The 24585-nt window shown below is 38.2% G+C and overlaps 1 protein-coding gene across 4 annotated transcripts in view; it reads right to left on the reverse strand.

Annotated features, from left to right (window-relative positions):
- HERC6 (HECT and RLD domain containing E3 ubiquitin protein ligase family member 6) overlaps nt 1-24585 on the reverse strand; it is a 103640-nt gene that overhangs the window by 64588 nt on the left and 14467 nt on the right. Inside the window, exon 4 of one of the 4 annotated variants that reach the window (XM_032498212.1) lies at nt 8656-8706. The exons of the other annotated variants lie outside the window; for them this stretch is intronic. The gene's annotated coding sequence lies outside the window, so the exon portion shown is untranslated. The remainder of the gene's footprint in view (nt 1-8655; nt 8707-24585) is intronic. 4 annotated transcript variants of the gene reach the window in all.

Genomic DNA, 24585 nt, shown 5'->3' on the forward strand with positions numbered 1-24585 from the left:
AGAACTTGCTCCACAAAGACAAACAAGGAGCTGGGTTTTGGCTCGGAGCAGGGACAGGGCTGTCCCTCGGTCTTCCCCGAGCCCACCGGAGGAGCGCCGACCAGGGCGGAGCGCGCAGCCGCACAGAGAGCGGAGCTACGGCGGCGCAGGTAGAGGGAGAGCGGCCCCCCGCCTTTCGGGCAGGAACACAGCCCCTGACCGAGGTGCTGGGAGGGGGCATGACCCGCCCTCTTACCCGGTCAGTCTGCAACATCTGACTGCGGCATCCGGAGGGGCAGCGACCCGCCCGCCCACAGCAGAGAGCTGCACCTGACCCAGTGTTAGGAGGAGGCGCGATCTGCTTGCCGACAGGTGCTGGGAGCAGCACAGAAGAGGGCGCCAACGGAGGGCCTCTGAAAACAGCAAGCTGAGCTTCCAAAACAGGACAAAGACAGAAAGACTTCACATTAAAAACAGACTCCAGGAGAACACCGACAAACCCCCCCCCCCCTTTTTTTTAAATCTGTTTTTACCTGTTCTATTTTCTATTACTCTCTTAATTTTTACTTCTTAATTCATTTCTATTTCTCTTGGGTTTTGATGTCCTGCTATTGATTAGACACAGGTTTCAAATACATCTATTCATCTCCCCCCCCCCTTTTTTGTAAAGGTTTTAAAAGGACGTCTCAACCCGATTAATACTCTGCTTCAACTCACTCTTCTATTATTCATTATACACTGTTTTCAAACCCTCTTTCTCCCTTCTTTTAAAATTCTTTCTCTCTCTCTTATTTTTTTTTCTTTTTTTCCTAAGTTCTATTCCTAAATAGGCATCAGATAGATAAAATCCTTAAGGACCAAAATAAACAACTGATACTCCATAAACCACAGTGCCAAAGAGGTACGAGCAAGATGAAGAAGCAGAAAAACCTTTCCCAATTAAAAGAACAAGAGAAATCCCCTGAAAGAAAGATCAACGAAATAGACATCGATAGCCTACTAGATCAAGATTTCAAAAAAGGAGTGATCGAATTGCTGAAGGAATTGAAAGAGATAGTGTTTAGAGATATAAAATATGTCAAAAATGAAATTGAAGCTATAAAGAAGAGCCAAGTAGAATGGGTAAACTCATTGACAGAGATGAGGAATGATCTAATAGCTGTGCAAAGCCGACTAGATAATGCAGAGGAACGAATTAGTGATCTAGAAGACAGGGCAGTGGAAAGCACCCATTCAGAAGAAGTACAAGAGAAGCAAATAAAAAATAATGAAAATAGCACAAGGGACCTATGGGATAATATAAAGCGTCCCAATCTTCGCATAATAGGGGTCCCAGAAGGAGAAGAAAGATCAAAGGGGATTGAAAAGGTTTTTGAAGAAATCATGACTGAAAACTTCCCAAACTTAAAGAAGGAATCAGATATCCAAGTACAGGAAGCTCAGAGGGTCCCAAACAGGAAGAACCCAAATAGACCCACACCAAGACATATCATAATCAAGATGGCCGGAGTCAAGGATAACGAAATGATTCTAAAGGCAGCAAGAGAAAAGCAAAGAGTAAGTTACAAGGGAACCCCCATAAGGCTCTCAGCTGATTTCTCTACACAAACACTACAGGCCAGAAGGGAGTGGCAAGATATATTCAAAGCCCTGAATGAAAAAAAGATGCAGCCTAGGATCCTTTATCCAGCAAGGCTATCCTTGAGGATAGAAGGAGAAATAAAGAGTTTCACAGACAAAAAAAAGCTGCAGGAGTTTAGCAACACTAAACCCATGCTAAAAGAAATATTGAAAGGGCTATTCTAAATAGAAAAGCAGCAGGATGCTACAGAAATGAGAAACACACAACTGGAAAGGTGATAACTCATGAATTACAAATAAAGTAAACATGAAATTATAAAAGAAGACATACAAATTACTGAGAGTGGGAGAGGGAGGCAGGGAAATATAGAATATTTTTTTCTTTCTTTTTTAAATTTTTTTAACAGTAGGATGGGTTTGAGATTATGTTACTATCAGTTTAATAAAAACAGTTATAGTAATGGGTTGATAGATTTACAAAAAAGGGTAACTACAAGCCAAAAATTTACAAATGAGTCACAAAAATTAAATAAAATCCATGATAATACAAAGGAAAATTACCAAACCACAAAAGGAAGAAGAAAGGAACAAAGAGGATATACCAATTCAACTGCAAAGATAAGTTCAAAATGGCAATAAACACACATCTATCATTAATTACTGTAAATGTTAATGGACTAAATGCTCCAGTCAAAAGACACAGAGTGGCAGACTGGATAATAAAGCAAGAACCTTCAATATGCTGCATACAAGAAACCCACTTTAGGGAGAAGGACACATATAGATTGAGAGTGAAAGGATGGAAAAGGATATTCCATGCAAATGGAAAAGCCAAAAAAGCAGATGTTGCAGTACTGATTTCAGACAAAATAGACTTTAAAACAAAGGCCATAAAGAAAGATAAAGAAGGACATTTTATAATGATTAAAGGAGTGATACAAGATGAGGATATTACACTCGTTAATATATATGCCCCCAATATAGGAGCACCTAAGTACATACAAGAATTACTAACAGAGATAAAGGGGGATATTGATGGGAATACAATCATAGTTGGAGATTTTAACACTGCATTAACATCACTAGACAGATCTTCCAGACAGAAAATAAACAAGGCAACAGAGAAATTAAATACTACAATAGAAAAACTAGATTTGGTGGATATTTTCAGAACATTACACCCCCCAAAAATAGGATATACATTCTTTTCAAGTGCACATGGAACATTTTCCAGGATCGATCATGTACTTGGGCACAAAAGAAACCTCAACAATTTTAAGAAGATAGAAATTATCTCAAGCATCTTTACTGACCACAATGCCATGAAACTGGAAATCAACAACAGAGAAACAAAAGAGAAAAAAAGGAAAGCATGGAGATTAAACAATATGTTATTGAAAAAACAATGGATCAATGAGGAAATCAAAGCTGAAATTAAAAAATACCTTGAGACAAATGATAATGAAAGCACAACCACTCAAAACCTATGGGACACAGCAAAGGCAGTGCTAAGAGGGAAGTTTATAGCGATACAGGCCTTCCTCAAAAAAGAAGAACAATCTCAAATAAACAATTTAACCCACCACCTGAATGAATTAGAAAAAGAAGAACAAAAAGCCCCAAAAAGCAGCAGAAGGAAGGAAATAATAAAGATCAGAGAGGAATTAAATACAATAGAGATTAACAAGACCATAGAAAAAATCAACCAAACCAAAAGCTGGTTTTTTGAAAAAGTAAATAAAATCGACAAACCTCTGGCCAAACTCACAAAGAAGAAAAAAGAGAGAGCACAAATTAGCAAAATAAGAAAGGAAAATGGAGAAATTACAACAAACAAAATAGAAATACAGAATATCATACGAGAATATTATGAAAAACTATATGGAACCAAACTGGATAACCTAGAGGAGATGGACAAGTTTGTGGAAACATACTGTCCACCAAAACTGAATCAAGAAGAATCTGAACACTTGAACAATCCGATCACTAGAAAGGAAATAGAAATAGCAATTAAAAACTTCCCTACAAATAAAAGTCCAGGACCGAACGGCTTCACCGGGGAATTCTACCAAACATACAAAGAAGAACTCATACCAGTCCTTCTCAAACTCTTCCAGACGATTGAAAAGGAGGGAATACTCCCAAACTCATTCTATGAAGCCACCATCACCCTGATACCAAAACCAGGCAAAGACACTACAAAAAAAGAGAATTATAGGCCAATATCACTGATGAACATAGACGCCAAAATCCTCACCAAAATTTTAGCAAATAGAATCCAACAACACATAAAAAAGATTATACATCATGACCAAGTGGGGTTCATCCCAGGGACACAAGGCTGGTTCAACATACGCAAATCAATCAGTGTAATACATCACATCAACAAGAGAAAGGACAAAAACCACATGATCATCTCAATCGATGCAGAAAAAGCATTTGATAAAATTCAACACCCATTTATGATAAAAACTCTCGCCAAAGTGGGTATAAAGGGAACATATCTCAACATAATAAAAGCTATATATGACAAACCTACAGCCAGCATAGTACTCAACGGTGAAAAACTGAAAAGCTTCCCACTAAAATCTGGGACAAGACAAGGATGCCCACGATCACCACTCCTATTCAACATAGTCCTGGAAGTCCTAGCCACAGCAGTCAGGCAAGAGAAAGAAATAAAAGGGATCCAAATTGGAAAAGAAGAGGTAAAAGTGTCATTATATGCTGATGACATGCTACTATATATAGAAAACCCTAAAAGGTCCACACAAAAGCTACTAGAGCTGATTGAAGAATTCAGCAAGGTAGCAGGTTACAAAATTAACGTTCAAAAATCAGTTGCATTTCTTTACACTAACGATAAATCAACAGAAGAAGAAAGTAAAGAAACAATCCCCTTTAAAATAGCACCCAAAGTAATAAAATATCTGGGAATAAATCTAACCAAGGAGGTGAAAGAATTATACACAGAAAACTATAAACCATTGATGAAGGAAATTAAAGAAGACTTTAAAAAATGGAAAGATATTCCATGCTCTTGGATTGGAAGAATCAATATTGTTAAAATGGTCACACTGCCCAAGGCAATCTACAGATTTAATGCAATCCCTATCCAATTACCCAGGACATATTTCACAGAACTAGAAAAAATCATAATAAAATTCATATGGAACCATCAAAGACCTAGAATTGCCAAAGCATTACTGAAGAGAAAGAAAGAGGCTGGAGGAATAACTCTCCCAGACTTCAGACAATACTATAGAGCTACAGTCATCAAGACAGCATGGTATTGGTACCAAAACAGACATACAGACCAATGGAACAGAATAGAGAGCCCAGAAATGAACCCACAAACTTTTGGTCAACTCATCTTCGACAAAGGAGGCAAGAATATACATTGGAATAAAGACAGTCTCTTCAGCAAATGGTGTTGGGAAAACTGGACAGCAGCATGTAAAACAATGAAGCTAGAACACTCCCTTACACCATATACAAAAATCAACTCAAAATGGATTAAAGACTTAAACATAAGACAAGATACAATAAACCTCCTAGAGGAAAACATAGGCAAAACATTATCTGACATACATTTAAAAAATTTTCTCCTAGAAGAAATAAAAGCAAGAATAAACAAATGGGACCTAATGAAACTTACAAGCTTCTGCACAGCAAAGGAAACCAGAAATAAAACAAGAAGAAAACCTACGGAATGGGAGAAAATTTTTGCAAGTGAAACCGACAAAGGCTTGATCTCCAGAATATATAAGCAGCTCATACGACTCAATAAGAAAAAAATAAACAACCCAGTCCAAAAATGGGCAGAAGACCTAAACAAGCAATTCTCCAAAGAAGAAATACAAATGATCAAAAAGCACATGAAAAAATGCTCAATATAACTAATTATCAGAGAAATGCAAATCAAAACTACAATGAGGTATCACCTCACACCAGTCAGAATGGCCGTCATTCAAAAATCCACAAATGACAAATGCTGGAGAGGCTGTGGAGAAAGGGGAACCCTCCTACACTGCTGGTGGGAATGCAGTTTGGTGCAGCCACTATGGAAAACAGTGTGGAGATTCCTCAAAAGACTAGGAATAGACTTACCATATGACCCAGGAATCCCACTCCTGGGCTTGTATCCAGAAGGAAATCTACTTCAGGATGACACCTGCACCCCAATGTTCATAGCAGCACTATTTACAATAGCCAAAACATGGAAACAGCCTAAATGTCCATCAACAGGTGACTGGATAAAGAAGAGGTGGTATATTTATACAATGGAATACTATTCAGCCATAAAAACCGACAACATAATGCCATTTGCAGCAACATGGATGCTCCTGGAGAATGTCATTCTAAGTGAAGTAAGCCAGAAAGAGAAAGAAAAATACCATATGAGATCGCTCATATGTGGAATCTAAAAAACAAAAACAAAAACAAACAAACAAACAAAAACAAAGCGTAAATAAAGGACAGAAATAGACTCACAGACAGAGAATACAGACTTGTGGTTACCAGGGGGGTGGAGGGTGGGAAGGGATAGACTGGGATTTCAAAATTGTAGAATAGACTACACTGTATAGCACAGGGAAATATACACAAAATGTTATGATAACTTACAGAGAAAAAAACGTGACAATGAGTGTGTATATGTCCATGAATAACTGAAAAATTGTGCTGAACACTGGAATTTGACACAACATTGTAAAATGATTATAAATCAATAAAAAATGTTAAAAAAAAAAAAAAACCTGGGTGGAGGAAAGGTCATGAATTTGAGGAATTTTGAAACATCTCTACTCAGTGATGTCAAGTAAACGTCGTATTTGTGGGTTGGAGTTCAGAGAAGTCTGTGCCAGAGATTCGCATTTGAGAGTCATCTGTGATAAGTGGTCACTGGAGACATGGAAGTGGATGAGATCATGTAAGGAAAGTGAGGAGTGAGGAGATTGTCCAACTGCAGTGAGGAAACCCAAGTTTCCCTTGGCCTTGATTCAGCCCTTCAAAATTTTTTTCACTTACTGATCCCCAACTCATCTTCTATAAGACCAAAATAAGTTCAACTGGTAATCAGGAGAAACACTACAAGAAAATGACATATTGGATTACCACTTGGAACACTTTCATACTTGCTTTCTTTTACCCAGCTTGAAGCATTCCTTCTGAAAGGAAATAGTTAACCTAGCAATTCTATTATGCCTTAACCCCTTTAGTATTTCAATACTCAAAAAGCATTTTTTTAATAAAATGGAAACCCAGATTTTAAAAGAGCCAGAAAGTAACCTGCCAAATAATGCTCTCAAAACTTGGGAAAATTACTTCAGTATCTACAGGAGCTTGTGTTATAGATATGGAATAACTTGAGCACTCAGAGAGGTTGACTCTTTTTTACTTTAAACTTGTATCTACCAGAGCTATTATTTCATCCATAGATTGCTGGGCATTGAACACCAAGGAAAAATACACATCTAAGCCTTACGTCATCTATTCATGCTATTATTGAAAGGGCTCTAGCACAGATACTTCTCTAACATGAGAATTTTCAGGAGATAAAAATCTGAACTTAAAAAAAAACCAAAATAAACTTCAGTTCATAAGCCGCTGAGGTTGAATGTTTCCATCTAAGTTCATCGGTGACATTTCTTTCTCATTCTTATGGGGAGTTTCAAAGTCACTGAACATTGCAGTGATGAGAGAGGTGAGTCGGGGGAGCCATGCCAGTATTTCTGGACTGTTCACCATCAGTATCCGCAGAGCAAACTGTGAGAACTGCAGTGTTGTGAAAATCTGGTTACATCTCTGAAGAGTGTATGCAGAGTGAGTCAGACATATCCCAGCAGGAAACAGGAAACAGATGGCTTGCTCAAATGAGGGCAGTCCAAATAGGTCGATTAAAGAGACTCCATAAAAGTGTGGAAAAGATAGAGGAAAGGGTCAAGGGTAGCATTGTCCTGGGGCCTGAAGGGATGTGTGAGAGAACGGTTAACAAAACCCAGAAAGAGGAACACAAAAAAGTTTTGCGGAGAAGGTCACCTTGAGAGGAGCTGGAGTCTCTGACAGAGACACAGCCAGCTTTAAGCGATCCAGCAGGGGGGCAACCAGAAGCTTAAATATCCTCACCTTGTGCTCTTCCTCCTTGCTGGGGGCCCCTTCAACCAAGAGCTGAATCAGACCATTCAGGTCAGCCTCTTGGGTCAGAAAGCAGGGAGGGGAAGGGTGGAGAGGAACAGAAGACAGCAGCATTAAGAGAAAGACTGGATAGAAGTTACTGGGGTGGGGGTGGGGTGGTAGCAATGGTTTCATATAAGGAAGCAGAAGAGGCTGGTTCAAAAAGTTACACATTAGTTTCATGTGTCCATAATCATATGGCATAGTAGCAATTCTAAAACCAGTGGAAGTGATCAAACTAGAGGTGGATGACTAGCTCTTGGGAATTTTATAGAAATTAGGCAGAGCCAAATTACTTCTAAGGTCCCTTTCAGACTTGTGGACTATGATCCTGTATTTGCTGAATAGAAAGTCAAGTAAAGTCAGTGTCACGGCAAAGGTACTAAAAGAAAGATGTGGGTTTTCTTTGTTTTCAGTAAAACAGATATTTGAAAACCCATTACCAAACTGGAAAATCCCTATACACAAAAATATTCATCACAGCAAAGAGCAAAATGCTGGACCAAGCTTCACTTCTACCAGTTGGGAAACTGTTAAGAAAATTATAGTATGTTTGTCAATACAATATTATGCAGGATCAAATAACTATAAATACAAGGAATCAAGAAAGAACATGGAAATGGATATAATGTTAGGTAAAAAAAAAAGCAGGATTTGAAATTTTATAATATGTTTGCAATTTTAAAAATATATATATGAAAAAAGCCTTGAAGGAAATTATCAAAAATTAAAATAGTTTTATTAAGGTGGTAAAACAATGGATGACTATTTCCTTCTCCTTATTCCTCGAGTTTTCTGTAATGAATGATCACATGTTATTTAAAAATTTATGTATGTATTTTTTATGTCAAATACGTAAATGTTTCATTTACTTTAATTACAATTTAAATATATTATTTTAAAATGCAATAAAAGTTGTACCTTATGGAGGACTGAAATTTTTTCTACATCTTGATCCGGATGGAGGTTTACCTGGGTGTATTCATAATAAAAATACATTGATCTACATATTTATGATTAACACAAGCTATGCATACTTACATATGTAGATGTATATATGTTATACCTCAGTAAAAGAGTTTTAAAATTATAATCCACAACACATTATCTTAAACATACCAGATAAATGAGGCTTAGTGTAATTCTTTCTATATTTACCATCTGCATCTTATCAACACAGCACAATATTATATTCCTGATTTTTACACTCAAAGACAAAAAATTTTTACAGTATTCCTATCCATTAATGCCTGTTCTACTGGAAAATCCTTGTCTCTGAGTACAGTGCTAAGCAATTTTGATCGACAACTTGGAGTCAGTGATAATAAGATGGTAAATAAGCCTTCACCCTGTAAGATTTCTAGTAATAGCAATTGAAGTAAAGAGAAAACATAGACTGAGACAGGGGGCAAATTATTATTTGAAAACACGAGAAAAATGGTCTCTATTCATGTTACCGTTTGTCATTTTCATAGTACTTTTTATTCAGAAATTCTTCACAGTGAGAACCGTAGGACACAGACAGCAATGAACGTGAGGCCATCATTTGATTCACAGGAAATGGAGATGCAGTAAGATTAGCAATCAGAGCCAGAGCTAGAACATGAGAGTTTTTGAAACACAGTCCTGAGATTCAGATGTGCTAGCTATTCTGTGCTTCTTTAAAAGGCCAGGCCTCAAGAATTTTAGTCTTCTCAATGTAAACTGTCTTTTTATTATAGTTGATGTCCATTTAAATGTAAATTTTTTAGTCATTACTGGTAAGAGTATGTCTAATATCTCAGATTACAGGTAGCAATCTCTCCCCAAAGCCCCCTGACTACAGAAGTTTCCTGACAAACAGGGATATCCTAATTCAAACAAAATGTAAATTTCAGGAACTGTTTTCCATGCACAGCTTAATTTACTCTCTATGACCTGAAACAACGCCCATTTGGAGATGCAATGTGTCAGCATAAAATGAGCAGTATCCTGTAACTTTCCACTGTACCTTTCACTTGGTTTCCAGAGTGTGCATAAGACTTTTTCACTGTGAGCTTGTAAAGCAAGTCAGTTATTTTCTCATGTTTCTCATTCTTCATGATTATCACACAAGATGTTTGAAAAGATTAAGTAATAATATTGTTTGAAGACTCTAAATAGGTCAAGTGCCCAATTTTCCCCAATTTCTATTTTTCCCCCCGGTTTTATTGAGATATTATTGACATATAATGTAAGTTTAATGTATACAACATGATGATTTGATACCTGTATAAGTTGCAAAATGATTTTCACAATAAGGTTGATTAACACTTCCATACCTTCACGTAATTACCATTTTTTTGTGTGTGATCCCTGATTTCTTTTTGTTTTTCAATTTTATTATTTAAAAAAAATTTTTTGCAAGCAGAGTTGCATTTCTTTCAGGAGGCTCTAGGGGAGAATCAGTTTCCTTGCCTTTTCAGCTTGAGAAAAGAGCTTACCACAATCAGGTGCTAGGACTGACCCCCCGTCAGGGTTGCATGCACACCTCAGAACAAATCTTTGTGCCCAGGGGAAACTGTTACTCTTGCAAGGCTGGCGTGGCTAACGATTCCACTGCTGGAACCAGTGAGTCGATTTAACTCCGTCTGAACTACACAATGTAATACTTGAAGGGAGTAGTTCTCCTGAGCAAACAAGGAAAATGAGGTGCTGCAGCAATAGGAAGACTAAGCACTGATCACACAAAAACTAGCTGTTGAATTTACAACGATTAAGAGGAAACACATTCATGTTTTTGATAAAAGGTCAGCCAGGCTGTATAAACAACTCAAGGTTTATTGAGTACTGAACACTAGGTGCTACAAATGATGCAAAGATAAGCAAGACAAAGTGCCTACCCTTTAGGAAAAATTGTCAAAAACTTTGCTTTCTAAGTTTAATGTGACTAAGTTTCCTTACGGAACTTGTTTAAAAGGCAGGTTCCGGGCCCTCTTCCAGACTTATTAAATACATTTTTGGCCCTGGGGTCTGAGAATCTTAAATGTTTTAAAGCAGGTGATTCTAATGCAGGAGCTCTCTGAACAATACTTTGAGAAACACGTGTGTAGAAGATGTTAACACATAAACACACACACGAAATGATGCAAGGGAGAAGTGGAAATATTCAAGAGTTTCAAATTGTGTGTGCCAAGAGTGAAGCAAGCTGTGAGATTAATGTCTCAGCCGTGAGAGATTGATGAAGATTTGGTGGCCATGAAGAGATATATTCCAGCTTTTAACAGGCAGATGAAAGAGCAAAGCAGTCTAACTGAAGGAAAAAGCGTGAGCCACAGCACAGACCCCCTCGGACACCCAGGAATCCTTTCTAGAGCATGGTCTGAATAGGATAAAAATTGCACTCTTGGCAATAAGGCTATAAAAATAACTTAATGCCCCTGAATTTGTACACTTAAAAATGGTTAAATGGTAAATTTTGTTTTGTATATTTAAACTTTTATTTTTTTAGAGTCATTTAAGACCTATTGGTGGAGGGATTCTATCCAGAAATTTGGTCTGTGGTCTGGGATCCTTGACAGCTGGAATCCTCCCAGCACTTAAAACATGGCAAGTGATCAGGGACATGGTCTTTAGCAGCAGGAATGTTATGCAAATATTTGCTCCCTGCTTGGGCACAGTCATCAAAAAGGATGGGAAGGTGCGGCTGGCACAGGGGTCGGATTCTGCTGGAGGCTCCTGCTGTGCCAGCTGTAAACCTTCTCACACAGGTCCTGGGGGAATGGGTGGGGCATCTAGGGCAGTGAAAGGACACTTGGAGGTTCGGGGGAGCAACTGCTTTACCGACCAAAATGGAAGTGTTTCAATATTTTCAGAACTGGTCTGACAATACCAATGTAAACTGGCTGAACATCAACAACATTCCTGGGTGTTTTGAGTTCTATTTCCAGCACCCACTTTGCTGCAGGAAAGCTTACAAAGAAGGCTGGATTTGTCTTTTCTTAGCATGTCTTACAGAACTATATCGCCTCCTCTACACTTGCACTTTTCCTCCTCTGCAAGCTTCCTACCTGCCAATGATCCCCATACACACACCCCTAGGCACCCAGTTCCTGTGAGTACACCTCAACACCACAACCTGAATGTGTTCCAGGTTCTGCTCTCTGTCCCCAGATCAGTCCTTCAGCACCTCCCTTACACACCTACCCAAGCTTTTCCCTTACATCAACTTGCCTGACAACCCACCGAAGAAACAGACCTGATAAATCAAGATGATGATTTGTGCTTCTAATGAAACCATGTGGAGGCATCTGCTGTCCAGAATGTTGCCGTAATTTCCAGGAGAGTGGTTGATTGAGTAGGAGCTATTTTTGAGAACAGAGTCATGTGTGACATCACTCATCTCTCAGAGCACACTATGAGGATTCCTACTCACAGATGACATTTGGTACAGCCACTCCTCAAATATCTTTGCTTGAAGGAGGCAGGATGACTAAGTAAAATAACTTTCACCAAGAATCCCAAAACTGCCATGACTGCAACCTCATTTTGTTAACATGATCTCGAATGTGTCAGTATGTGTTCTGTCTCAAATCCCTTCCCCGCCCACAATCTCTCTTAGAAAATGAAACAATGGAATTAAAAAGGTGAAGTAACTAGATGCAATCAGGTATCCTGAATTGGGTCCTGGAACAGAAAAAGGATATTAGTGGAAAAACCAGTAAAATCCAAATAGGGTCTGTGGTTAACAGTATTGTGCCAACGTTAATTTCTTAGCTTTGACAAACAGTGTGTTAGTTAAGATACTAATGTTAGGGGAAGCCAGGTGAAATGTACAGAGTACATAGGAACTCTCTGCACTATCTTTGCAACTTTTCTGTAAATCTAAAATTATTCCAAGATAAGAAGTTTATTTTTAAGAAAGATCAAGAAGGAACAGAATGAAGTCCATAATTAGACTCTATTCAAAGAATTCATTCCAATGATACCAATAACACCCTCGGCATAAAATCTTCTTTCTGGTCATTCAAAGCAAAGCGAACCCGCATTCTGATGTTTCAGCAACATTCCACAATATATAATTGTTAAAAATATTACACAAAAAAAGCAGTCTGAAAAACAATTAGGAAAAAAAGCCCACTAAAACACTTAAGAGAAAATATGTTTACATTGATTTAGATTACAGATATGAAGGAAAAAATTAACCATAACATTTGCTTTACTTTTAGAAGAACCTGTGAATATCATCAAACTGTTGCTTGAAGTACTTCTGGGAATGAGTCCAGGGAAAGGAGAGGAAATTTATATGTTTGATTCTATGTACTTTTGTATTGCATGACTTTATTTTTATTTTTTACAATGAGAATGTATTATTTTTATAGTTTTTTAAACAAAGTTTTTTTTCATTAGCAGTTTACACACCATGTGAAAGAGATAGCTATGTCTGAAATGGAACACAAGCAACAATTGTAACTACAAAATGAAAAAAGTGAAGTAATCAAAAAGAAAAAGAGGGAAGGAAGTTTGCTAGAGAATACCTTCAAGATGGTCATGGTGCTTATTATGTATGATAGTGAAATGAATTTTTTCACTTCTTTATTTTATGTTTTCTATGGTCAACATGCATTTTTTTCATAATTAGCAAAATTTTAAAAATTAAAATTACAACCTATACATACATGTATTTATCAGATTGTTTGTACATATATCATGATACATGTTCCTATGTGGGCTTTTACACTTGAGTAAATGACAAATTTCAGAATATGGATCATAAACGAGCTTCAGAAAAATCCTACATTAAAAAAATAGGCCTCAAGGCCTTGACCATTGATGCATAATTGGTTTCATTTCCTTTTTGAGGTTATTTAGAAAAAAATATTTAGCTGTGTACAAAGGCTGCTTTCCAAAATTCTGGAAGTAATGCCCATGGAGATGCTGTTTGAATATTCTGGTGATGTGTCTGAAACCAAACATTTGACAAGAATCTTCAAAAGAAGAACTTCAAACCTCTGATTTTCTCTCCCTGTGGTTTCTTTTCTCATCTCCCTTCAGATATCCTTGAGACACCACATACAAAACAAGCCCCAAAGCAACTCCAGCCTCCTAGCTTCTTCCCATTCCCAGAATCCTCTTCCTCTCACCTTGCCCTGGAATTAAAACAGGGCTTGATTCTCTCTAGAAATAAGTCAGATCTGGGGGGAATTTTACTTCCCCTAGGAAGGCACTAGACCAAGAGGGTCATTCTCAGAGCTAAGTGGAGCATCAGCACCAGGCAGGAGAAGGAGGAAGCTCTCAAGAATAGCGGTGTGGCACAAATAGCCCTGTGGAACAGAGGAGAGAGAGATTAGCAGCTGGAGTGAGTGTAAACTTTGGGAGGATGTTTAAAGAGGATCTGTAGCAATGGAATACTATTCAGCCATAAAAATGACAACATAATGCTATTTGCAGCAACATGGATGTCCCTGGAGAATGTCATTCTAAGTGAAGTAAGCCACAAAGAGAAAGAAAAATACCATATGAGATCGCTCATATGTGGAATCTTAAAAAAAAAAAAAAAAAGAACATAAATACAAAACAGAAGCAGACTTACAGACATAAAATACAAACTTGTGGTTTCCAGGGGGAAGAGGGGTGGGAAGGGGCAGACTGAGAGTTTGAAATTTGTAGATACTGACAGGTATACATAGAATAGATAAACAAGATTATACTGTGTAGCACAGGGAAATACATACAAGATCTTGTGGCAGCTCACAGTGAAAAAGAATGTGACAATAAATATATGTATGTTCATGTATAACTGAAAAATTGTGCTCTACACTGGAAATTGATACAACATTGTAAACTGACTATAACTCAATAAAAAAAAATGTTAAAAAAAAAAGAGGATTTGTAGGAAAGTCTGCCTTATAATGTGCTGCATCCCTCAGCCCCAGCCCAGTCCAGCATTCCACCTCTATTCCCAAAGCCTCTGAAAAACCCAAGTCCTCCATTTACTAGCTGTATGACCCTGGGCAAATCAGAGTACATCTCTGTTTATTGATGGCCTCATCTGTAAAAATGGGGATATGGTGGCACCTACTATATAGGGGCTGTTGTCAGGATCAACTGAATTAATCCTGTTCCATAACTGAAACAATGGGTGACTCCACTGTAAGACCTACATAGCTATACATGAATTAGCTACTGTTTTTCTGGGCTTTCATAGTCCAATTGAGGCTGTTTTTAATGTATCCTGAGCAGACTGGCTCAAAAGTAATCCTGTAGAATCTGAGCTGTTATTCCAAACTGGGTGACCACTGTCTATCCAGTCACGCAGACTTAAGCAGTCACCAAGTTCTGTTGCTCCATCTTTTATTTTTTTCCATCTTTTAAAATGTCTCTCAAATCCATTTTTTCCTCTCTGATGCCTTAACTGAATCACTGACTCTTGCTTAGGTGGCTGCAATAGCTACCAACTTCTTCTTTTCCTCAGGACCTTTTAGCTTTGATGTCCTTCAAACTGGTGCTAGAAATTCTCTAGAATATAGATCTGTATGCATTACTCCCCAGCTTAAACCCCTTTGAGTGTGTCAGTAGTCACTCTTTGCTTTTAGCTCAACCTCTGATCCTTAATCCTGCTATTTTCTACCCACCTATGTCATCACTGTCAGTAAACATTTTGTACTGGGATGACTCCAGGCCTTTCCATGCATCCTCTCCTTTCTCTGGATTGATCTTCCTATTATTCTTTAACTAATGAGTTGCTATTTACCTTAAAGACACTAATAAATTTTTTTTTTCCCTTCTTGGAAGTCTTTCTCAGCAACCATAGGCAAAGTTCATCATTGCTTCCTCTCTGTTTCCATCCACTTGGTACATAGCCCTGCCTTTGCACTTAACACACTGTGCTGGAATTATGTGTTTATGGGTCTGTTTTTCTCAATAGACTGTGATCTACTCAGTGACAGAGACTGTAACTAATTCTTTGCTTGTCAGAACCATGCCCACATGCCTGGCACGTCAAAATGTTTAAAAACAATGTGATGAGTGGATGAATGAATAAATGAGTGGATCAGGATAATACCCCAGGTGACATTGACATCAGTAGGAGAGTAAATACAGAAAAAAAGTAGCAAATAGGATACAGGGTCCACCACTGTAGCCTTGTGACTTTGGGCAAATTTCTTATTCTCCATGCCTCAGTCTCCTCTTCTACAAAATGGCAACAATAAACCTTTATGGTTGTATGATGATTGAATTCATTAATAAATGTAAAGTGCTTAGAAAATTGCCTGGCATAATGTAAGCACTCTCTGTGTATTTGTTGTTGTTTTGGTGGTGGTTGTTTATGGAGAAAAAATCACTGTAAACTCCATGAGAGAGGCGATGTTCTGACTTCCCATTTAATTCCTGGCATCTGCTACAGTGCTTCATATAGAATAGACACTCAATAAAGATTTTTGAATGAATTTCAAAATAATTTAAAAAGAGAATCCCAAAAAAGTAAATGGGAATGCATTTGGCACAAAGTACAAAGATGCTGCTAAGTTGCCTCAGGTCCTCACCACTGGGCTGGGTGGCTGGGTGACAAGGTGTACTTGGAGTTGCTGAATCCTTCATTTAACCCTCATGGGAACTTTGACTCTGCCTACCTCAGTCAGAGTGTTCTTTTTAAAGACAGTGAGGGGAAAGGGATGCTGCATACAGGGAATGGTTTAATGATAAGTTAAGAGCCAGGAAAGCCTGTGTTTCCTTCTACAGCCCCAAAACTCATGACCTGCTAAAGCCACCTCTTCTGGTCGGTGGCTTGATCTATAAAAATCAAACTCTAAGTGCTTGCATGCCCAGCTGCAACCAGACTATATGATCCTGACTTCAACAATCATTTGTGATCTGCATTGCAAGGACAATGTCAAAATGAGACAAGTAAGGGTGAGGTCTTAGTCAGTTTACACTGCTACATCAAATTACCATAGACTGGGTGGATTATCGACAACAGAAATTTATTTCTCACAGTTCTGGAGGCTGGAAATCTGCAATCAGGCTAGCACAGTTAGGTTCTGGCGAGAACCCTCTACTGGGTTACAGACCGTTGACTTCTCATTCTATCTTCACATGGCAGGAAGGGAGCCAGCTCTCTGGCCTCTTCTTATAAAGGCACTAATCTCATTATAAGGGCTCCACCCTTATGACATAATTACTTCCCACCTCCAAATACTATCACATTGTGATTAGGGTTTCAACTTATGAGTCTAGGGGATAGAGTAGGGGTGGAGGATACAAACATTCAGTCCATTGCAAGTGATTTGTTCCTTTATGTGTGGGGAGGAGGGGCAAAATTTCATCTCTCCCCATCTTAGGTTTCTAGCTCTTTAACAGAAAGACAGATTAATAACAGAAAAACCATTTATTAATGCATACAGTGCACATCATGTGGGGGGAAAACTTAAAATGAAGAGTAACTCATAGTGGTGGCTTAGAACTCCGGCTTATATAGCATGTTCAACAAAGAACAATACATTTGTAGAAAAGTCACAGGACAAAGGAAAGTAATTTTAGGCTTTTGAGTACAGCAAACTGGGGGAAGGTAAATATATGGGAGGAAACTAATGAAGTTAGGTTTGTTTGCAGATTCCTCTGCTGCCATTTCTGGGTTCATAAGAGTTTATCTCCAGAAAAAAAGAATTTATAACCTGCCTGTAGACAGAAAGGGGAGCAGGTAGGGAGAGGCTTTCCTATGTTCACTACTTAATTGCCTTAAGCAAAAAATAATTTTTATGTCAAAGAGGCATATTTTGGGGTGACACATTCTGGTCTCCTTCATTTATTATCCAAAAAGGCCAAGAAAAGGAGAAAAATGAATAGGATGAATTATTCTACCTTGATTCATTAGTCTGAACCCCAAACTAGAAAAAGAAAGCAAAGAGAGAAGGTGTAACCAGATTATAAACTTTATGAGGAGATTGTCAAAGTGTAAGTTTTAAGAAGTTAAAAATACCATTCTCATAAAAATATGTAATGAACACAAATCAAAGATTATATTCAACTAATTAATAGGGAGCTAGCAAGATGGTAAGACTGGTTCCTATTTAATGAAAGAATGTTAGAATAAGATTGCTAAGTTAGATATAAAACTGGTTAATGTTTTTCAGGGAATTAATTGTAACCTTTGGGGTTATCTTTTCTCTTAAAAAGAAATTACTTACATCTTTGTGGGAAAAAAAACCGTGTCACTTCACTAGATTGGGACCTTTACTTAAGAGTAAACAGTGATTTGAACAAGGTATATTCCCCCTAGATTATTAAATATTCTTTGGCTCTGCCTGATAAACAACACTCTCCCATGACACTGAAAAGATATGCCACCCACATTTTTGCTTTATTTCCGAGGTTTAAATAATGGGGTTTTATTCTATTTTCTTCACTGCTGTGTTACCAGCACCTAGAACAGTGCTTGAAACTAACAGGCTCTTGATGAATAGTTGTCAAAGGAACGAATGGTTATGTTCTAAGAAAGCCTTTGTTAGTCGGTTATTTATAACTCAGAATGCATTTTGCTTTAAAGTAACATTAGAAGTTATGGTGATCAGTTTTCTGGTCAGCCCACTAAACTTTCCACCCTGCAACGCACCAAGAGAGTCATGGGCAGGAATGTTTTTATGAGAAATACATTCATCTATTCGAAACAGAGAACCAGGGCCACATCTCTCCTGCCTCCACAATTACATCCTCTTAACCCCACCCACCAACCCCTACCCTGGGAACTTTTTCTCCCCTAAGGTCTCTGTTGCTGGGAAGAGATGTCAGGAATTCCTCACAGCAATGCCAGGTGCTCTGTGTGTGGGCCCGCAGCAGGCCACAGTTGAAGGGAAAGAAGGAGCAGCGAGCAGACAGTGTTCGGTTCCAGGATGAGGTGCTGTGGGGTCTGGGACTCTGATGGTATAACTCCCAGTACAGCTCTCAGTCTAGAGTTTTTACGACCTTTCTTTTTTTCTGTAGGTTCCAACAGGACTTGCCTGCTCCCCTTTCACTATCACCATCTTAGGTTCTGACCAGAGTCTTTCTCTTCTGTAAACCACTGAAGGACGGAATGAGGTCAGGGTGTGGGCCTGAAAGTTTCAATCCTCTAACCAAGCCTTAGTCTTTATGGTGATCAGTCCCCAGCCTGAAGCCACCAAGAGTGGCCTCATTAGAACAAAAGGTGCTCCTATCACTCAAGGGGCTTAGGAGCTGTGTACTGGGAACCGAGTACAAGGACCAAGTGTATATTTGTCATACCAGCTTCAACATATGAGAACTCGTGGCTAGTCTTGCTTCATCTATACCTTCATCCACTTTCCCCTCACCCCTCATCAGACTATCTTGAAGCAATCTACATTATAAAATCTCATTCATAACATTTCAATATTGGTCTCTGAAAGATAAGAACTATTTAACGTAACAACAATACTATTACCACAGGTTAAAAAAAGTTAAAAATAATCCAAAAGATCTGCGCATTGTAACTGTTGTCACATACTGCTAATGTTCCCTCTTAGAAGGATGCAACAATTTACCTTTTCACCCCGTTTACAGCAGAGCCAGCCCTGATATTAACAATTCTTTCAGAATATGAAAGCACATATATGTATGTATATGCATGACTGGGACATTGAGCTGTACACCAGAAATTGACACATTTTAACTGACTGTATTTCAATAAAAAAATTAAAAACAAAACAAAACAATCTTTTGCATCTCCACCAATCTATGTCCTTGAAAATGATGCCTTCTTCTAAATCTCATTTCTTTGATTGTTAATGAGATTGAGCAACTTTTCATTTTGTACGGGACATGTATATTTCTTCTTTTACAAAATGCCTATTCATGCTCTCTGTTGATTTTTCTATGCATCGATCTTATGTTGATTGATAAGTTAAAATAGCAAGGATTTTTAACACACATCGCATCATCTGTATTGTATATAATAGAAAAAATTTCCAAATGAACTTTATTCTCAAATAATTGTTTAAACTATTCATGGCAAATCATACCATGGTACTCCATGAAGCCATTAACAAGTATATATTTATCAAAGCCCACAGAATGTACACCACCAAGCGTGAACCCTAATGTAAACTATGGACTTTGGTGACAATGATGTATCAGTAAAGGCTCACTGATTGTAACAAATGTAACACTCTAGTGGGGGCTGTTGATAGTAGAGGAGGCTGTGGGTGTGTGAGGGAGCCTGAGATGGTGAGAACTCTTATTTCCCACTCAGTTTTGCTAAGAACCTGAAACTGCTCTGAAAAGTAGTCTATTTTTTTAAGTATATATTGATATGGACAGCTACTATCTAAAATTATGTATTAAATATTCATATTAAGATAATTTCTCTCATTGAATAGACTATTTAAATATGAAAATAGTATTTTGCAAATGTATTTAATTACTCAATCATATTGTTGAATCAACTTTAAATTAAAAAAATAGACTATTATTAATAGCAGATTTTGGTGCATCACAAAATGGAGTGGAAGGTACAGAGATTTCCCTTTACCCCCTGCCCCACCATATGCATAACAACTATTATCTATTAATCTATCAATATTGACATGGAAAGCAATTCATTATATGTGTGTGTGCACTTAGATATATAATAGTAAAAACAAAGTTAACAGAAGAATATAGATAATAAGACAAAATTTGAGCTTTAGTAGGTATATTTTTAGTTGCATAGAAAATAATTAGAAAGAACAGCTGACACATTTTATTATTATCTCTATTTTATGTGGGAAAACAGAAGCTCTGAGAAGTTAAATGACTTAACCAAGAACAATCAGCTGTAAATGGTGAAGTCAAGAAAGAAAAGCAAGTCCATCTGGCCTGGAACCTGGCTTAGTCCACTTTAACATTAGGCAGGACAGTCTGTAAGGGAATGCCAGGAGCCACTGGCAGAATGGGGCAAAAGCTGGGGTTGTGGGTAGATTTACTTTAAGGAGACCATGTACACAGCTGGGATAGTAGAAAAGCAGGGGTTGGGGGGGTGGCGCGCCCACCAAGAGCCATTATGGAATCAATGGTTCAACTTCAGTTTACAGCAAGACCAACCATTTTTCATTTCAGGGAGCCAAGATTTAAATCCTGTTCTTGGGAAACCACCCTTGGCTACTGACCCTTGAAACAGTCAAGAAATTAGCTCATCTCAGGATTTGGCAATAATCTTGCAACCTCCATTATCCTATTGATAAGGTTTGGCTTATCTAGCTCTAGACAATCTGATACAATCTCCCATTCAAGGCAAAAATCTCTACTACAGACTTATGGGTGAATTTTTTTCATCTTTACTAGCTCTGTAAATTCTGACCTTTAATGACTCATAGGAGGAGGAGCCTGCAGGCATAGGGATAACTGCCAATCTTTTTGGAGTGGGCTATCTTTTTATCTGAATGTATAACTATTATTTTTTGTAATCAAATAGCTTTTATTTCAGAATGCAAGGATATTTCAGTAGCAGAAAATTTATCAACCTAATTCATTGCATCAACAAGCTAAAAAGAAAAAGAAATATCATATTAACAGATACTAAATAAGCACCTGATACAATTCAGAGGCCATTCCTGGTATAAAACTATTTGAATGTATTATTGCAAAATATATTATTTTATGTGTGTACATTTTAAATTTATGGAAACAGTATTATATATCTCCTTCGGGTGTTTATGTTTTTTCACTGAGCACTTGGTATTTAAATGAGTCAGCCATGCAGCTTTACCCACGTCTATCTAACCTGATGCTCCTCACAGAGCCATTAGACTCCATCATATGGATCACATGTTACCTGTCTACTGGCCCAGGGATGAGCATCCAGAGAGACTCCAACTCTCTTTCACCCTGGGCTGTGATGCCAGGAACATCTTTGCACCTATAACCACACAGACCCATGTGAAAATTCCTTTGGAATATATATACCAGGAGGAGGATTGCTGGATCGTAGAATATAAGTCTTCTTCACTGGACTAGATTATGACAGAGTCCTCTCCAGAACGGCGGCACCAGGTTAGCTGCCCGCCAGCAGTGGAGGAGAGCACATTCCTCTTTTCTCTTGGCAGGATCCAAATTTCTGATTTCTTTTGGTCAGCTTGAAAGATGTGAAGTGATATCCTTATGAATGTTTTGGTTTGCATTTCTCTGATTACTAGCGATTCATGTTTATATTGAGTGACTAACTCCTAGTAAAGTTGATGAACCAATGAGAAGGGTCAGATTGATCCTGCTGCTTCTGGTGCCTCTCACACACCTTGTCCTGTTCCCTGGGTAGGCCAGTACCATTTTTTTTTTAATTCTTTTTTTTTTTAACACAGCATTCTTTTCTTGGGCAGGGGGGATAATTAGGTTTATTTATTTACTTATTTATTTTTATAGGAGGTCCTGGGATTAAACCTAGGACCTTGTGCATGCTGAGCACACACTCTACCACTGAGCTCTGCCCTTCCCTCATACCATTTTTTAAGCAGCCTGATTGAGATATAATTCAATACCATATAATTCACTCTTTTAAAATGCACAATTCAGTGGTTTTTTAATATATTCACAGAGTTGTGCAACCATCACCTGCCATCACTTTCAGAACACTTTTATCAGCATCCCCAAAGAAACCCTGTATCCATTAGCATTCATTCTCGATTGTTCCCCCAAACTCTCAAACCACTCAGTTTTCAGCAACCATGAAGCTATTTTCTGTCTATATAGATCTGACTATTCCGGACATTTCTTATAAATAGAATCACACAACACATGGTCTTTGGAGACTGGCCTCTTTTACTTAGCATAATGTTTTTGAGGTTCATCCATGTCATATCATGTATCAGTGCTCTATTTCTTTTTACTGCTGAATAACACCCCATTGTATGGCTGTCCCACATTTTCTTTATCTACTCATCAGTTGATGGACATTTGGGTTATTTCCACTTTTTGGCTATTATGAAGGATGCTGCTACGTACATGCACATACATGGTCTGTGTGGATGTGTTTTAATTTCTTTTGTGTATGTATCTAGGAACTGCTGGGTCAAATGGTAACTCTATGTTTAATATTTTTAGCAATTGCCAAAAAATTCCATAGTGGCTGCACAATTTTATATTCTCACCAGCAATGCATGAAGGTTCAAATTTTTCTACATCCTTGTCTACACTTGTTATTGTCCATCTTTGTTATTATAGCCATCCTAGTGGGTGGGAAGTGGCATCTTATCGTGGTATTGATTAGCATTTCCCTAATGACTAATGGTGTTGGGCATCTTTTCCTGTGCTTGTAGATTATTAGTATATCTTCTTTGGAGAAATATCTATTTGGACCTTTTGCCCATGCTTAAATTGGGTTGTCTTTTATTACTGAGTTGTAAGAGTTCTTTATATATTCTGAATGCAAATGATCCAGCAGCTCCAAGGTATACACCTGAGAGTTTTTTCTCACAACACTCCTAACACCAAATGTAAGGATTTTTTTTTTCCCCACACCAACCAGTTCCTCAACTCTCTGAACACCGAATAGGTGTCCTACAATTCAATTCAATTTCTTTTTTTTTTTTTTTTAGGTTTATTTATTTATTTAACAGAAGTACTGGGAAGTGAACCCAGGACTTCGTGCATGCTACTCACACACTCCACCACTGAGCTATACCCTCCTCCTCTCAGTTCAATTCTGACACTAATTACCTGGAGTTAGCACAGTCCCATAAGCCTGTCCCCACCTCAGGTTGTCACCTGTACTTCTGATCAACCAGTTACAAATCGAGGTCCCTTTGACCTACCCTCCCAGGTTTGGTAGTTTGCTAGAATGACTCATGGAACCCAGGAAAAATTTAGTTACTGCTATTGATTTATTATAAGGATACAACTCAGGAATGGAGAAATGGTCAAACAGAAGAAAGAGATGCACAGAGTAGGGCAGTGGGGAAGGGGTGCAGAGCCTCCATGTGCCCTCTGGGATGTGCCACCCTCCCAGCACCTCCATGTGTTCACCAACTCAGACACTCCCGGAACCCCGTCGTGTAGGGGTGTTCATGGAGGTTTTGTTACGTAGGCGTGACCGATTAAATCATGGTCATTTGTGATGAGCTCAATTCCTGGAGGTTGGAAATAGGACCGAAAGTTCTAAACCTATAATCAAATCTTGGTCTTTCTGACAACCAGCCCCTCTCCTGAAGCAATCTAGGGGCCCGGCAAGAGTCACCTCATTAGGATAGAAGATATTCCTATTGCTCAGGAAATTCCAAGGGATTTAGGAGCTCTGTGTCAGGAACTGGGGACAAAGACCAAGTATGTATTTCTTATGGTATCACAGGTAGTCGTAGAATGGATTAAAGAGGAGTAGAAGAAAGAAAACAAATTCTAGGTTGGTTATCAATTCCATTTAATTCATTTCCCACACTAATAAACACTACCTATCTGAACGCTATTCTAAGCCCATAGAGAAACTTCAAGAAGCTTACAACCCTAACACAAATGAGTGGGATAGAGACTGCTAAGACTGCAAAATATCAGAAGCGAGAAATGTTTGATACAATTTCGGTGTCTCTGAAGCCTAGCAAGTGTCTGGCACAGTAGCTATTCCACAAACATTTATTCAATATAACTAAACTGAGATAAGGAAGTAACTAAAAGACAGGGCAGAAAACATAAAGTGACACAAAAGTACAGGCATCTCTCCTGCTCCAGCTGTCCGCACCAGTCCTTGAGTTTAGATAGAGGCAGAAGATAGAAAAAGGGGTAGGGGGGTGGCAAATGTGAAAGAAATGAAGAGAGATGAAAGAAGGACTTTAAACACAGATCAAGGACACCAGTGGTCAGATGAAGACACATGGAGGGGAAAACCAGTTAGATATTTGCTCTCAGGGATTTAGAATTTTTAAAAGGACTCTTGCAGAG

This window comes from Camelus ferus, chromosome 2 (assembly GCF_009834535.1).
Source record: "Camelus ferus isolate YT-003-E chromosome 2, BCGSAC_Cfer_1.0, whole genome shotgun sequence".
Lineage (NCBI taxonomy): Eukaryota > Metazoa > Chordata > Mammalia > Artiodactyla > Camelidae > Camelus > Camelus ferus.